General features: G+C 46.0%; 1 protein-coding gene across 2 annotated transcripts in view; it reads right to left on the reverse strand.

Annotated features, from left to right (window-relative positions):
- The window catches only part of RAI1 (retinoic acid induced 1), a 330,449-nt gene extending 316,711 nt beyond the window's left edge, over positions 1–13,738 (reverse strand). For both annotated transcript variants that reach the window (XM_082261244.1, XM_082261242.1), the window contains exon 1: positions 13,553–13,738. The gene's annotated coding sequence lies outside the window, so the exon portion shown is untranslated. The remainder of the gene's footprint in view (positions 1–13,552) is intronic.
- Between the last annotated feature and the right edge of the window lie 2,938 nt (positions 13,739–16,676).

Raw genomic sequence — 16,676 nt, forward strand, 5'->3', positions numbered from 1 at the left:
CCTGCTGGAGGTCATTTTGTAGGGCTCTGGCAGTGCTCATCCTGTTCCTCCTTGCACAAAGGAGCAGATACCGGTCCCATTGATGGGTTAAGGACCTTCTATGGCCCTGTCCAGCTCTCCTAGAGTAACTGCCTGTCTCCTGGAATCTCTTCCATGCTCTTTAGACTGTGCTGGGAGACACAGCAAACCTTCTGGCACTGGCATGTATTGATGTGCCATCTTGGAGGAGTTGGACTGCCTGTGCAACCTCTATAGGGTCCAGGTATGGCCTCATGCTACCAGTAGTGACACTGACCCTAGCCAAATGCAAAACTAGTGAAAAACTGTCAGAAAAGATGAGAGGAAAAAAAAAAAAAATGTCAGTGGCCTCCACCTGTAAAACCATTCCTCATCATCTCATTGTTGCCCATCTAGTGCACCCGTTGTTAAATTTCATTAACCGATTAACAACTTCCTCTGTTACTTAACTGACCAGATCAATATCCCAGGAGTTTAATTGACTTATGCTTTTATATGCACATGAACTTTAACGGCATCCCAGTCTGAAGCCTCGTACACACGCAACGAATTTCCATCGACCGGTCGTCTGTCTTTTGTCCAGAGTGGTGTCTGTTGGTTGGAATGTGCCTAGACTGCACACGAATTTTCCCGCACGACAGAATTCTACTTCAGAAGTGATGTCATGTGTTGGATTGCTTTCTATGTGTTCTTTCATCTCTGAGCATGCCTAGTCTTGCTCATAAGATTTTTCCCCATCGAAATCTGTACTAATGAGACGAAAATCAGACGTGTTTTGACGGTCGACAAAAATTTTATAGCCTGCACACCGACTTTTCGGCTGAAAAAATCCTGGAGTCGGTTGTCGGAAGCACCATACTAACAAGCTGAAAATCGGCAGATTGGTCGTCGGACGAAACTTCCCAGCCGAATTTCTTCTCGTGTGTACGGGGCTTTAGTCCGTAGGGTTCAATATTGAGTTGGCCCACCCTTTGCAGGTATAACAGCTTCAACTCTTCTGGGAAGGCTTTCCACAAGGTTTAGGAGTGTGTCTATGGGAATGTTTGACCATTCTTCCAGAAGCACATTTGTGAGGTCAGGCACTGATGTTGAACAAGAAGGCCTGGCTTTCAGTCTCTGCTCCAATTCCTCCCAAAGGTGTTCTATCCGGTTGAGGTCAGGACTCTGTACAGGCCAGTCAAGTTCCTCCTCCCCAAACTCGCTCATCCATGTATTTATGGACCTTGCTTTGTGCACTGGTCCAAATAATTTATTAGAGGCGGGATTGTGGTATGCGGTTGTTTTTTTAGGGGTTGGGCTTGACCAAGACATTTTGGACAATTTCATGCTCCCAACTTTGTGGGAACAGTTGGGGGATGGCCCCTTCCTGTTCAAACATGACTGCACACCAGTGCACAACGCAAGGTCCATAAAGACATGGATGAGTGAGTTTGAGGTGGAGAAACTTGACTGGCCTGCACAGAGTCCTGACTTCAAACCGATAGAACACCTTTGGGATGAAATAGAGCAGAGACTGCGAGCCAGGCCTCTTCGTTCACATCAGTGCCTCACAAATGCGCTTCTGGAAGAATGGTCAAACCTTCCCATAGACACACTCCTAATCCTTGTGGACAGCCTTCCCAGAAGAGTTGAAGCTGTTATAGCTGTAAAGGGTGGGCCAACTCAATATTGAACCCTATGGACAAAGACTGGGATTCCATTAAATTTCATGTGTGTGTAAAGGTAGGCCTCTCAATACCTTTGGTAATATAGTGTATATATATATATATATATATATATATATATATATATATATATATATACACACTGTATGTTCTCAATAACAGCAGCATGTGACACCTAGCTGCTTATTTTACACCTGCCACAAGCTTTGCATTCCCTGGGGTCACCCGCAGATTCAGGTCACTCATTTGTCAGTGTCAGCCCGTTATACAGCCTGTTCTCCTCACCGAAGTGTTAAGGTCACACTGTCATAACTGCCACCCCATGCCTACTGCGGGATGTACACACCGGTTCTGTCTTTAAAAGGCGACCGGATGCCTGCAGAAGTCTGTAGGACTACAAGACCCAGAGCTTCAGCCATCCTTACTGCCTTTAATCCCATATTTTAAAGGGTAACTCCCCTTTTGTGGGGGGTGGGGGTTGGAATAGAAAAAAATTTTGATATATTCTGTATACGATTGCTCCAAAAGTCATATTGTATTTGCATTCTTTTTTTAAATTATCTTTCGTTTTCAATGCAGCTCTATCATTTTCTGTAAAATGCAATATGGCTACCTGGAGGTGTTCTGCTATACACAGATGGTCTTTTCCTGCTTGTGTGATTGGCTCATTGATTTTCCCAGAAGTCTTCACTAAGATACAAGTCAGATTTCGGGCATTCCCTGCAACAAAAATGTTATTTTTGGTGAAATACTCCCAAAGGGAAATCCCGTCTAAAAAGGGACACAGACCCTACCACTCTCCTCATTAGAGCCCTGCAAGTGCTGATCATTTTAAAATCAGTCCCATACAAATCCCCTTTGCACATGGACACAGACAAACAAACAGCTATTCTTTCAGATTAACAAAAGGTAGGAATCTGCAACAAAGTTTGTTAAAATCCTTGCAATGTACAGAGATCACCCAGAAGGAAATGTTTTTTCTCAACAAAAGTGAAGTAAGGGCTCTTTCACACGGCCGCTCCGTGTGTCCGCAAATCATCCTATTTTTTTGCGGATGATTTGCGGGCATAATGTAAGTCTATGGCATTGCGCATGTCAGTGGAATACCATCCGCTGACATCCGATTTTCTTCCTTTCAGTTCTGTTCCGTTTTTTGGAACGGAACAGAACCCTATTTTTCCTCCGTTCAAAAAACGGAAAGGAAGGAAAATCGGATGTCAGCATATCATCCGCATATCATCCGCAAACGGATGGGATGATATGCGGACATACGGAGCGGATGACACAAATGTCATCCGCTCTGTGAAAAAAAAAAAAAGTCCCGCAGCGGAGCTTTGACACGGAGCGGCCGTGTGAAAGAGCCCTTACTCTTTAAGGGTCATTCATACTTGCTTTACTTTCTGAAGAGAGAACTGTGTTCCGATTGTTCTTCAGAGAGCATCTAACAAGCGGTGAGGAGGATTGTATTGTATCACTGCCTTACCGCCTCTTTTAACCCCTTGAATTGCATGTGGTTGCAAGGCACTTGCAACAAAGCATGTATTCCTCCTGCAAAGCATCATGGTATGTGTACAATCCCGGCCACTGTCTCTGCAGCTAAAGGGAGAGTGCTAAAAATGTGGCTCAACCATGGGGTTTTACCTCCCCTCAATCGCTCGTGTGAACGAGCCCTAAAGGAAACCTGTAATGAGACAGCCAAGAAACAAAAAAAAAAAAAAGCAATCAAATCTCAATAAACTTAAAGGGAAAAAAAGGAAAAGAGTCATCATGTGACTGGCCTCTCCTGGCCAATCATGGATATCTCTGCAGCATTAGTCTGACAAAGCTCAGTGGGACACCATAGGCTCCACTCTGTGATCTGCATTTTATGAATGGCCTTTTAAAGCACCATAGCCTCTTCTTCAGGAAACATATTGATTGAAGATAAGATAATCATGCTTGGAAAGCTTGCACTACAATACAGATAGTTAGCCAATAAACTTTATCACACTAAATCCAAGCTTCTACTTTTGTAGATGGCTAACACGGTACAACACAATGCTGTTATCAATGGGCTGGACTTGCATTACAATATAAAGCAGAGAGTCTATAGCCATAGTCACTATAGTCATATTCACGAAGAGTTAAATAACGGCCAATAAAATGCGGTAAAATAGCTATTGCAGTAAATCAGTTTTAAAAGTGCAATTCACTAAGAATTTTGCATTAAATAAGCAATGCGGTATTTGTTCGATTGAGCGGTAATTACCTAATTTTTTCAGGCAGTAATTTACCGCATTAGGCTGGTTGCTAAGGAGCGGGCCAGGAAGCCGGCCGCCGAGTCCTTAACAATGGATCACTCATCAGCTGTCAGCGGGTTGCCCGCTGACTGCCGAGTGTTAAAAAAACATGAAGATAATTAGAAATTATGAAAAAAAAAAAAAAACAGTGTGCCCCCGCCCCCATGTGCATACCAGGCCCAATGCTGCAGCAAAAATGAAATTTCTAAAGAAAAAAAAAAAAAAAAAAAATTAATGAAATGACATTTAAATTGCAGGCAGAACAATTGCCGACAATAGAAAAACGTTTAAAAAAAAAAAAGGATTTAAAAAATGGCGTGGGGTCCCCCCCAAATCCATACCAGACCCTTATCTGAGCACCCAGCCTGGCATGCCAAAAAGGGGGGGGGGGGACAAGTGAGTGCAACTCACTCTTTCTAGATTGTAAGCTCTAATGAGCAGGGCCTTCTAAGTTCTCCTGCATTGAATTATCTTGTAGCTGTATTGTATTCCTTCATAATGTAAAGTTCTGCGCAAACTGTTGGCGCTATATAAATCCTGTATAATAATAATAATAATAATAACCCCCCCTCCTGAACCATACTAGACCACATGCCCTCAACATGGGGGGGGGGGGTGCTTTGTCTCTCCCCCCTCAAAGCACCTTGTCTCCATGTTGATGGGGACAAGGGGCCTCATCCCCACAACCTTTTAACAAGGGGGACCCCAGATCCCGCCTCCCCCCCATGTGAAGGAGTACCCCTACCCATTCACCAAAAAAAAAAGTGTCGAAAAGTAATAAAAACACAGACAGTTTTTGACAATTCGTTTATTAAAAAATAAAAAAACAGAATTTCCCCTGATGCAAAATCCATCAATCAAAACGCCAGTCACACATAAAAAAGGAAAACGTAAAAAAAAAAAAAAAAAAAAAAAAAAAAAAAAAAATCACCCTGCAGTCAACTAAGGTAAACCGCCGAATGCCTAGCCTGCCATTTGACGGTTCTTATATAGGTAAGGGTGCCCCTTGTGACATCACCGACCCAGCATGCACCAGTCAGTGATGTCACAAGGGGGGCGGTGCCACCAGGTGACATCGCCAGGTGGCTCCGCCCCTTACCTACATAAGAACTGTCAAACAGCAAGCCAGGCATTCGGCGGTTGGCTTTAGGTGACGGCTGAGCGATTTTTCTTTCTTTTTCGGGGCCGATGCTGGCAGCGGCATCGTGATTAACGACGGATCTACATCGGGGGACACTGTTTTTTTTATTTTTTATCTTTTGATAAAGGAATTGTCAAAAACTGTCTTTTGTTTTTCTTACTTTTTTGACACTTTTTTAGTGAATGGGTAGGGGTACTATGTACACCACGTGTGTCAAACACAAGGCCCGCGGGCCGAATGCGGCCCTCCAGGCCATTTCATGTGGCTCTCGCACCTCTCCTACAGCTACCCCCTCATATCTGTCCGTACCTTGTCTCAGCAGTCGGCAGAAGAGAGGAGGACAGAACTCCTCATACAGATTCTGTACCTCTCTGTTCAGCTGCAGCACCCCCTCATCTTTGCCTCCCCTGGTCTCAGCATTCAGAAAACTTCAGCCCCCTTCTGGTCATCCTTCAGACTCTACACTTTCTGCTTCCCAGCTCCATCCCCAGCACAAAGGTAAAGAGGGTGCTCTGTGATGTAAGGGAGGGTGGAGGACTTTTCACTTCTGATAGTGGGGGGGCTCTTGACATCTCATGTAAGGGGGAGTGGGATGCTCTGGACATCTAGTCTTACAGATACAACCGGCCCTTTGATGGCAACCATAATGCTGATGCGGCCCACAATGAAATTGGGTTTGACACCCCTGATATACACCATACTCAATTCACATGAGGAGGGCCAGGATCTGGGGGCTTCCAGATTCGATAAGCCTCCTGCCTGCAGACCCCCACAACCACAGCCCCGGGTTGTGGGGATGAGGCCCTTGTCCCCATCAACATGGGAACAAGGTGCTCTGGGGGGGGGGGGGGGCAGAGCCCTCCCAGCTCCAAAGCACCCACCCCCTATATGTTGAGGGCATGTGGCCTGGTATGTTTCAGAAGGGGAGGGGCCCTCACCCATCCCCCCCTTTCCTGACCTACCAGGCTGCATTCTCAGATAAGGGTCTGATATAGATTTTGGGGGGGCCCCATGCTGTTTTTTAAAAATAATTTTTAACTGTGGGCACGTTTTTTTACATTCAGCTGTCAGAGGGGAACCCGCTGACAGCTGATGAATCATTTGTTGTTAAGGACTCGACAGCCGGCTTCCCGGCGTGCTCCTTAGCAACCAGCGATTGGGGGGGGGGGGGGGGGGGATCCCCAGGCTGTTTCCGACAAATACTGCATAGGATACCACCAGCAATACCCTGGTGATAAATATCGCATGTTTTTATACTCTTCAGTTTGGAATTGGACTTAAGAGCTTACCACGTTTTTTTTTTTTTTTGAGGATACTGGCACATATTTCATTTTGCAGTAAATCCACATAATCATTATGTTTTTTGTGAATTGGACTAAATTTACCGCATGCGATAATGAAAATGAGTCACATGACCATCTTATCACATGTGGTAAACATTAGTGAATTGACTCCTATGTTTGGAGTTATACTTTATTACAGCTGTGTTGCTACCTGGAAACGTCTGGAATTGGCAATGCAAGTGATCCCTGAAAACTGCACATACTGTATATGAATGCATTGGGTCTTAGAGAAAGTTGTTCTGAATGATGGTTGGAACGTTACCCAGACATCAGAGAATGATCGCCCAATCTAGTCGTTCTTGGTTGGACTGGGGATTTGTCTGTTGGGCCCATGCCAGACATACAAACCAGGCATACACTGCTCAACCTCCCATATTGCCCCGTACTTAACCAATCCAGTGCACAGCTGAAGCCTCTTCCAAAATTTGTAGGCAATTTAGATGCCGGCACACAATAACGGCAGACTTAAGGCGGGTACACACTTTAGAAAATCGGTTGGTTTTTTGATGTTTCACAGCAAGTCAGAACCGAGGATCAAGGGCGTTGATAATGGGGACACCTGTACGGGGCCCAGGCCAGCAGGATGAATCAGATGTGGGCAGGGAGGGTGATCGGCATGACAGGGGGGGAAATACTGGAACTGATACCCTGTATGGCTCTCTCTGCAGCAGCAGAAAGCTGGATCCTGCTCCTCTCCCTCCAGGCAGGTTTCAGCTGCTGCAGGCAGAGCCATATGGGTGATCGGTTCCAGTAATTTCCCTCTCTGCCACAAAAATCACCCTCCCTCCCCCCCCCCCCCCCCCGCTGTCCAGGGCCCATGTGTGCTCCCCCATCCATGCAGTGCTGCCAGATTCCCTCCTCTCCTTCCTGCTGGCAGCTGTAAGCATACAATAGGATCCTTCAGGATGGAGAGTGGGGGGAAGGGTCCGGAAAATATATCATATTTACCAGCACATTCCTTTCCTGAATGAACACAATGAGTGATCGGTACCGATCACTCACTGTGTTTATGCATAACTGAAGCTGAACTGTTTATTTGGAGGAGGGGGGCCCTGTCAGGGTGGCTGAGTGGGGGCCCGTGGTTTCTAACAGCAGTCCTGCCGAGGATGGAAATAACGGAAGAAAATTCTCGTACGCCAAAAGGTTTTTTTTGTTATTGTCTTTCGTATCTGATATTTCTCATACAAAAATTGTACGAAAACAGTACACATTAAAAGAAAATAGTTTGTTCTGTTCACATACGAGAAACATTTTAGAGTTTGTCCCTTCGGAAATGTTCTTCTACAAAGTCTAAATCGGATTTCATATGTTGTGTTCGCACTATACGAAAATCGAACGATCGTGCCTCATACGGAATTTTTCTTCCAATTTTGTTATAGGGTATACCCCCCTCTACTGGGGTTGATTTACTAAAACTGGAGAGTGCAAAATCTGCTGCAGCTGTGCATATTTATTTCAGTTACTTATATAGCGCTGTCAATTTTACGCAGCGCTTTACATATACATTGTACATTCACATCAGTCCCTGCCCTCAAGGAGCTTACAATCTAAGGTCCCTAACTCACATTCATACATACATAGTAGGGCCAATTTTATACAGGATCCAATTAACCTACCAGCATGTCTTTGGAGTGTGGGAGGAAACCGGGTTACCCGGAGGAAACCCACGCAGGCACAGGGAGAACATGCAAACTCCAGGCAGGTAGTGTCGCGGTTGGGATTCGAACCACTGACCCTCTTGCTGCTAGGTGAATGTGCGAACCACTACACCACTGTGCCGCCCATAGAAACCAATCAGATTCTAACTTCCACTTATTCCATTAAGCGATTTCATGCCAATGTCAATGCAAGTCACACAAGGAATCGCCAAAAATAGTGCAGGTGAAAGTCTGAGTCGCACCGACATAAACAGTTACCTATCCACAAATAGGGTGCGACCTGTCATGCAACTTTCAACCATCAAATCACATGACAAGTCGCAATGGCAGGAACACTGGGTAAAATCTGAATGCTGATTGGTTTCTTTGCAGAGCTGCACCAGATTTTGCACTCTCCAGTTACTGTGAATAAACCCCACTTTGTAAAAGCCTTTTCGCTAAGGAAATCAATCATCTTTTTTTCCCCAGCCACTTGGTATTGTTTTACCCCGAGACAGGCTGGGCCTGCAAATGTTTTCTAAGCCTTTCCATAAGAAAAAGCATGTGTGGTCATCCCTTTCGAATGTATGTTTGTACCACAATCCTTTGTTACAAAGGTTGTTCGCTGGGCAACTTGTCTAAGTAGTGTGAGGGATTAGCTCGGTGGCGGGTGTGGATGACCCCTTGGGGGGTTCGTTACACAGGGAGATAGCCGAGAAGTGGTTGAAAACAACAGTGTAAGGTTTTATTCTTGCAATTTTCTTCACACAAGTGCAAGCATCAAAACATCAAAAATAAAAATAAAACACAAAATAAATCCTTGCCACTGTGGGCGGCTACCTTCTCACATACAGGAATCTACCTAAGGAGTCTGTCCCCAACCTACTGTTGGGCAGACTTTGCTGATCATACAGCAGACCAACAATAGTCCATTTATTTTCTCTTCACACAGAAAATGTCCGTTTTCTCTTCACATAGAAAACAATCCAAGACCTCACCTTGAGAAGTCTTCAGTCTTTTTCCCCTCCTCAGCGCACATCACTTCAGGAGGCATTCCTCTCCTATACTCACACAGCTTCAGGAGGCATACATCTGACTGCTCTCCTATCCCCAGCTCACACAGCTTCAGGAGGCAGCAATCAATAGACTTCCTCTGGACAACTTATAGAGGCCTCAATCTCCTCATTCTGAATAGCTGAAGGTTTTTCAACTTCCTTAAACCTTCCTGGCTACCTTTGCAGCCGACACCCTATAGTAATTGGTGAATTGTCTAAACCAAGCAGAAGTGTATCTCCCATCTGTGACAACACTCACAGATTTACCTGACTTCCTGTCACAGTAGCTTAAAGAGTAAATTCAGCTGGGGGGGGGGGGGCGCGGGGTATTGTCCTCCCCTGCCTTTCTACAGTGCCACCATATTTGTATATCCAACACATGCTCAGACCTGGCAGAGACCCATGAAACATCTGCGCGCACACTGGGCAATTTCCACGCATGCATGTGGCTGGTTTCTGATACCGGACCTTGTACAGGCCTGCGCAGGAACGCCCCAGATGTGCCATAAGATCCGCAGTCTCGTGGTGCACAATCGTCCCTCAACAAAACACTGATTTCTGGGATGTGTGAGGTGGAATCCCTGAAGGTGGCAGGGGCCCGATATCTTTCCTGCCTTGGCAAGGGAGTGTCGCACAAGAAAAAAAAAAAAACACTATTCTAATAATGGCGGAACATTGAATTTTGTAAGATGAAGGGGGAGGAACAGGAAAAAGAAAAATATATTTTCATACGTGAAAGGCCACTTTAGAGTCAAAGGTAAACCAAAATCTCTTTTAAATTTGTTGGCATCATAAATTACTACAGGGCCCTCGATAAAGGGGTACAGCCAGCCTTCCCTTACGGGGTCTGGGCCCCATCAGTTCATCAGCAGGGGCCAGGGACAGAGAGCAGGTGGAGTTGATGAGGACAAGGGCCTCTTCCCCACACCCCTGGCCCTGTAGTTGTGGGGGTCTGAGGGTGTGGGGCTTATGAGAATCTGATGGTTGCTAGGGATGCGGCGAGTGCCAGCACCCATTGCATCCTCAGGAACCCTTGACAGCTGGAAGCTTTCAAATATAGAAGCGAATGAGCAATAGTTTGGGTGTTCTTCTGAATGCCTGAACAGGCAAAGTTCAGTCCGAACCATTGACTTATCTCTACCCAGGTATGGGGAGGAAGGAAGCCTAGGGCCTTGTCGGGCAGGATGAGGATTTTTAATGGTAGACCTGCCCTACTATACACAGTTTTCCTAAGCAAACCGTTTGTTTGTGAATCTGTTGCAGTTTCTTTCCTTGAGATCCTGCCAGTAACTGCGTGTCCTGTTCCAGGCTGACAACGAGTACTCCTCAGGAGGCACACACAGCCCTGATAGGCAACCAAACTGAAGGAGTGCGTATGGCAGGCAGCCTGCTGGAACTGGCAGGATCCCCTGGAAAGAAACCCTGTAACAGATCCACAACAATGCTTTACTTAGGAAAAATTTATACAGTGAGGGATGGTGGCAAAGATCCTAAAAAATAGATTTTGGGCTTACATACATAAAGCCTAAAATTCAGACCAAAAGTTTGGAGCGGAGTGGGCAAGTGGCAGAACCTCAGAAAGGTTTATCTTGAAAAAAAATGCTCCTTACATTGGTGTTCTGTGGGAAGAATGCTCCTTACATTGGTGTTCTGTGGGAAGAATGTTCCTTACATTGGTGATCAGTGGGAAGAATGCTCCTTACATTGGTGATCAGTGGGAAGAATGCTCCTTACATTGGTGGTCAGTGGGAAGAATGCTCCTTACATTGGTGATCGGTGGGAAGAATGCTCCTTACATTGGTGTTCGGTGGGAAGAATGCTCCTTACATTGGTGTTCGGTGGGAAGAATGCTCCTTACATTGGTGTTGGGTGGGAAGAATGTCCCTTACATTGGTGATCAGTGGGAAGAATGCTCCTTATATTGGTGATCAGTGGGAAGAATGCTCCTTACATTGGTGATCAGTGGGAAGAATGCTCCTTACATTGGTGATCAGTGGGAAGAATGCTCCTTACATTGGTGGTCAGTGAGAAGAATGCTCCTTACATTGGTGGTCAGTGGAAAGAATGCTCCTTACATTGGTGGTCAGTGGAAAGAATGCTCCTTACATTGGTGGTCAGTGGAAAGAATGCTCCTTACATCGGTGGTCAGTGGGAAGAATCCTCTTTACATTGGTGGGAAGAGGGAAGAATTTCCCCTTTACACTGGTGGTCAATGGAAAGAATGCTCCTTACATTGGTGGTCAGTCGGATAAATGATCCCAACATTTTATGGTCAATGGGAAGAATGTCCCCTTTATGTCAATGCTCAGTGAGAAGAATGTCCCAATTACAATAGTGATCAAAGTGCCACCTTTACACCCAGCTAAAAAGAGAACTGGTATCTTGCCGCTGGCTCTTCAGAACGGCGTTGGCCACAAGATTATGCAGTCACCATCGAATGAGAGGTCCACCAGCCACAGCTCAAGGAACTCCCAAAAACCCCTGAAGAAACCCTTGGGTTCTACAGAACTCTGGTTGATAACAGCTGCTCTGTAGTATTCCCTTTCTCCCTAGCTACTTCATAAGATGTTATGTACAGAGGTGAGGGTTTGAAGAGCTGGGCCAGCACTGATAGTAATTAGACCATCCTAGAAGAGGACAGGGGCCAGGCTATGACATGCAAGGCTGGAGGGGCATATGATAGGGAATTGCCTCTTTCCTGAAGAAGTCAAATTGACTTGCAAGTTCAAAGGCACATTGCAAGTGAATATAATTTATGGAAATTAAGTCATGGAAAGGAAAATCGCTGCAAGTTAAAACACTCGATTCTTCTGAGCTTTTTCCTGCAAGTTTTAGAGGTGGTGACTGGGACTTTTTAAAGGACTACCCCCCCCCAAAACCTGATATTTCAGTTCTCCGTAGCTTCTGGCATGCTGAATCACTTTATATCCCATTCTTTCTTATATTGTCACACCAGCAGCTCAGAAATATACCCGCCATTAGCCCGAACCATTGCCCCATACTTTTTTTTTTTTTTTTTTTAAAGCATAACCCCCTAGAAATACTGGTAATAGACTGCAATGACAAATAATTAATTATATATATATATATATATATATATATATATATATATATATATATATATACACACACAGGGCTGCTGTTAGAAATCACAGGGCCCCGTACAGACTACCTGGCAGGGCCCCCCCCAAGAAAATATTAAAGATATATTTAGCTAAAATTACAACAAAATCACTACTAGCAGACGCAAATATAACATAACTCGCATAATTCCTGCTAAATCTAAAAAAAAAAAACCATGTTAATAAATAAAAAATGAAGATGAGATGAAAAAATATACAGGCTGGGCAGTTGGAGCTCCTGGATCAGAGACAGAGAGAGAGAGAAACAAAGCTACAAATAAACTCCTGAGCAGAGATAACATTAGAGCCAGTGCTGGGAGGGGGATTAGTGAGGGACAACTGTCTTTCTCAACAGATAAAAGCTGATAGCAGGGAGAGGGATAGATCAGATTCAGGTGCTGGAGGAAGATTTCTGTATTTGTTGTCCATCACCAATCCCCCTCCCTGTGTGGGCCCCCCTGTGTCCTCGGGCCCCCTACAAGAGGGCTGGTGGTCCCCCCCCCCCCTTATCAGCGGCCCTGTGTATATACACACATACACACATACATACATATAAAAAAAATAGGATTTATTCAAAATACTCTGTTGCTGCCTGATAACATAATATCTTGGGGATTTTGCATGTTTAAATGGTAGTAGTGAAGACTCTGGGTAGACATTGGGGTGGAAGGCCCTTTTTTGAGACAGCATGTTTTTGGGCATCTTTATAATAATATTTCTCTAGCATTTCCAGACCGATTGTTTATGTCACTTCTGGGACTTTACAAGCATTTGGAAGCACTACGACGACATTCTTTACACCGCTGTTACAGTAAATTTGCACTGCACTTCTTTGCAGAGGCCTACCTACCTGCCATGGCCAACAATGCTAAGAAGAGTGCAGCAAGAGGAGCGAGACTTCACAACAAGGTAAAAGGAAAATTCTAGTGCGGAGATATCGTCCCTACAACCCCTGAGAGATACCAGAGATTAGGACCACCGGATGGATGGAATGACCCTTTAAGTTAGTGTACATGCTGCACACTTAACAGTAGGCATGACATCACTGCCCAGACAATGCTCATCTATCATGTGCAAGTGACATGTTAGTGTAAAACAAGCTGGCAGTGACAGCAGACACACTGTGCAATAGGATGCCAGCCCCAGGCAGACAGCTTGGCTCCTCAGTAATAGGAATTAGAGGGCACAGCTACAATGACAGGGTTAATCTGGAGATCCTGGATGGAGGATCCCCCATCCCCCCCAAGGAGTATACAGAGAGACTGCATGCATTGCATTACATTGTACACTCACCTCTACCAGCACTGGGCTCCTCTTTGCTGGTTGTCTGGAAGTCTCAGGCCATGTATCCTTCACCAGGAACAAAGTGCACAAGAGGGTCAGGCTCTGCAACATGCAATGCCAGGCTGGCAGGTGAAGGGCAGTGCCCAGCTGTCCCTGCTGCTCCCTTCCTGCTATCTCTACCAGTACAAAGGCTTTCTGAGAACTGCCTGTAAAGGGGGAGCCAGGAGCACAGCCAATGTCAACACCGCCACCTGGTGGCCAAACAGCAGAACGCCCTACCTCCTCCCACCCCTAACATTAACCCCTGGTGTCCAGTGCAAAATCAACAGAAGCTGAACTCCAAGCACACATGAAATTACTGCAGCTCATGAATACAGCATTGCATTTATTATTTTTTTAATTCAAGCAATGCAAGTACCTGGATTCGTTTATTGCAGCGGTTTATAAAGCGCCACAATTTACACGCACATCAGTCCTAGCAAGGAGCTTACAATCTAAGGTCCTTGTCTCGCATGCATACATACACATAAAACTAGGGCTTATTTACACAGGAACTGATTACTTACATGCTGGTAAGTCTTTGAAGTGCGGGAAGAAGCCCGCACAAGGACAGGGAGAACATACAAACTCCATGCAGATAGTATTCCATCCAGTCCTGAGACTTACACAGCTCTGCCACACAGCACAGCCTTGTATAGCAGGGCACAAAAATGCTGCAAGCCAGGCTTGTTAACCACTAAGCCCATTTGAATGTGTATCCGCCGCATGCAGTGCTTGCACCGCTCAAATTGGGAAAGGGAGGAGCAGCACAGGTTACCAATCAGTTCATGTGCTGACAAGGAACATGATATTAGGAGGGAGGAGCAGAGTGACATGGACATCAGCTCATTGGAGAGCTTCCTCAGCTTTCATTGTCCAATCGGGTCCGCCGGTCACACGCACGGACTTGCTGGGGAACGAGCCGGGGCGGGGGCGCGCGCTCGCCAGCTATTGGCTCCCAAGCAAGTGACACTTTGCCTGGCCGGGGCTGACTGCCGACGTATATCGTCGTGCGGCGGTCGGCAACCAGTTAAACACAGCAAAGAAAACAGCAGAGATGTAAATCTTGGGACTGGATGGACAGATATACAAATAATTTGGCAGGTAGAACTGCTCCCATTTGTGTATCTTTGTGTATTTAGCTGTTGGCCTGTTCAGATCTAAAGTGGTTGTAAAGCCTTAAGTCTGGGTTCACACTGGGTTGTGGAGTGGCTCACGGTGCGTCCCATTCACCGTTTAAGGTACGGATTTTTGGCTGAATTCGGACCTGAAACAGACCAGAAGACGCACGTGAATTGCTGCAAAACCGCTCCGCAGCCGTCCCTGAGATGTGTGAACAGGTTCCATTGAGAGCCGGTCACACCCTCCTGACATGCGAATCCATCCATGCATCCAATTGGCACCAGTGTGAACCCAACCTGAAGGGGAGTTCCATCCTGTATTAAAAAAATGAAAAGTCAGCAGCTACAAATACTTACCTGTCCAGGGTGCCCGGGATGTCCTCACCCGAAGCTGACCCGTCCATCGGTTCTGAGTGAAGACATCAGCATCCTTACTAAGGGAAACAAGAAAGTAACTCCTTGCGGCTTCACAGCCTGTTTCCTACTGTGCATGTGTGAGTCGCACTGCGCTTTGTGAATGGTCCCACTGTCTTCTGGGACCTGTGTGTGTCTCCCAGAAGGGGGAGAAGGAACCCCAAATTATGTAGGTCGCCCAGGGCCAACTTTAATATTGATTGGACCCTGGGCAAAAATTTTCATGGGCCCCTCCCGAATCCAAGTATTAACTGTTTGCGGGCAATGAGGGCTCAAAGGGCAGCTACTTTGGGCCCCACAACAATGACTGGGCCCCGGGCAGCTGCCCCTTTTCCCCTTCGTTAAAGACGGCCCTGAGGTCGCCGAGATGCCCTTACACGGAAGTGGGAGTGGGTACCTGTGTTTAACATGTATTCATTCCCCCCCCAAAGGTGCCAAATGTGGGGGAGGGAGGAAGCAGATGAGCGGAGCTTCCACTTTTGGGTGGAACTCTGCTTTAAGGTTTTTCACCTTAATGCATGCATTTCACCTTTTGAACTGCAGCCCCCTCCCCCATCTTCCCTTGCCTGATCCCGATCCAATCCAATGTGTAAAAGTACTGTCTCTCTCCTCATTGGACAGATTGATTACAATCAGGAGCGATTGGCTCCCCCTGCTGTCTATCAAATCCGGTGATACGGGAGCAGGAAGGCAATGGAGTCAATGGATGCAGCAGGGGGACTCGGGAGCGAGCACACACAGGTGCCCCCAGGGAAAGCCGCTTTCCCTGGGGGCACCCAATGAAGAGGAGTGGCTTTGAGCACCGGTGGAGGTCCCCAGAAGTAGAGAATCGGGGCTGTTCTGTGCAAAAGCATTACACAGAGCAGGTAGGTATAGCCATGTTTATTTTTTATATAAAAAAAAAAAAAAAAAACCCCACAAAGGTTTATCACCACTTTAAACAGGACTTTGAGCTGTTCTTGATTCACAGCCCAGAACATAGAAAAGGTAATACGGCAGGCATGCCAAAGTGGCCCTGGACATCTGTGTACGGGTAATTAGAGAAAGCTCACACTAAAAAAGGCAGATTAAAGAGGAACTTCCAACACTTTACCAAAAATAATATAACTCCACCCCTCTCCTGGATACTTATCAGTCTGTGTTTTTTTTAAATATTTAGGTGGGAGATTTTCTAAAACTGGAGCACACAAAAACTGGTGCAGCTGTGCATAGTAACCAATCAGCTTCCAGGTTTGAGCCCCCGTTCACATCTGCGTGATTTGACAGGTCAAATCGCAGACTATTGCCAACAATGAGAGTGTCCCAAATTTAATGCTGCTGGAATTCCTCTGCAAAGGGCCCCCCAGAACACAGCGTGCAGCAACATACGTGTTTTTGTGCATTCCCGCATGCTGCATTAGATTGACCCAGGGCTTTTTTTCAGCAGGAACTCAAAGAACCCAGTCCCGGAACCTCCTGTACTGAATGTATGCAATGGAAAAGGGTGCTAGGGTGTTCTAGACAGTCTTTTGATGCTGGCTGCAGAAGATTTATTGGGGGGGGGGGGTCTATTGTTGCTG

The sequence above is a fragment of the Pelophylax lessonae genome (assembly GCF_965119305.1).
Source record: "Pelophylax lessonae genome assembly, chromosome: 6".
In the NCBI taxonomy this organism is placed as follows: domain Eukaryota; kingdom Metazoa; phylum Chordata; class Amphibia; order Anura; family Ranidae; genus Pelophylax; species Pelophylax lessonae.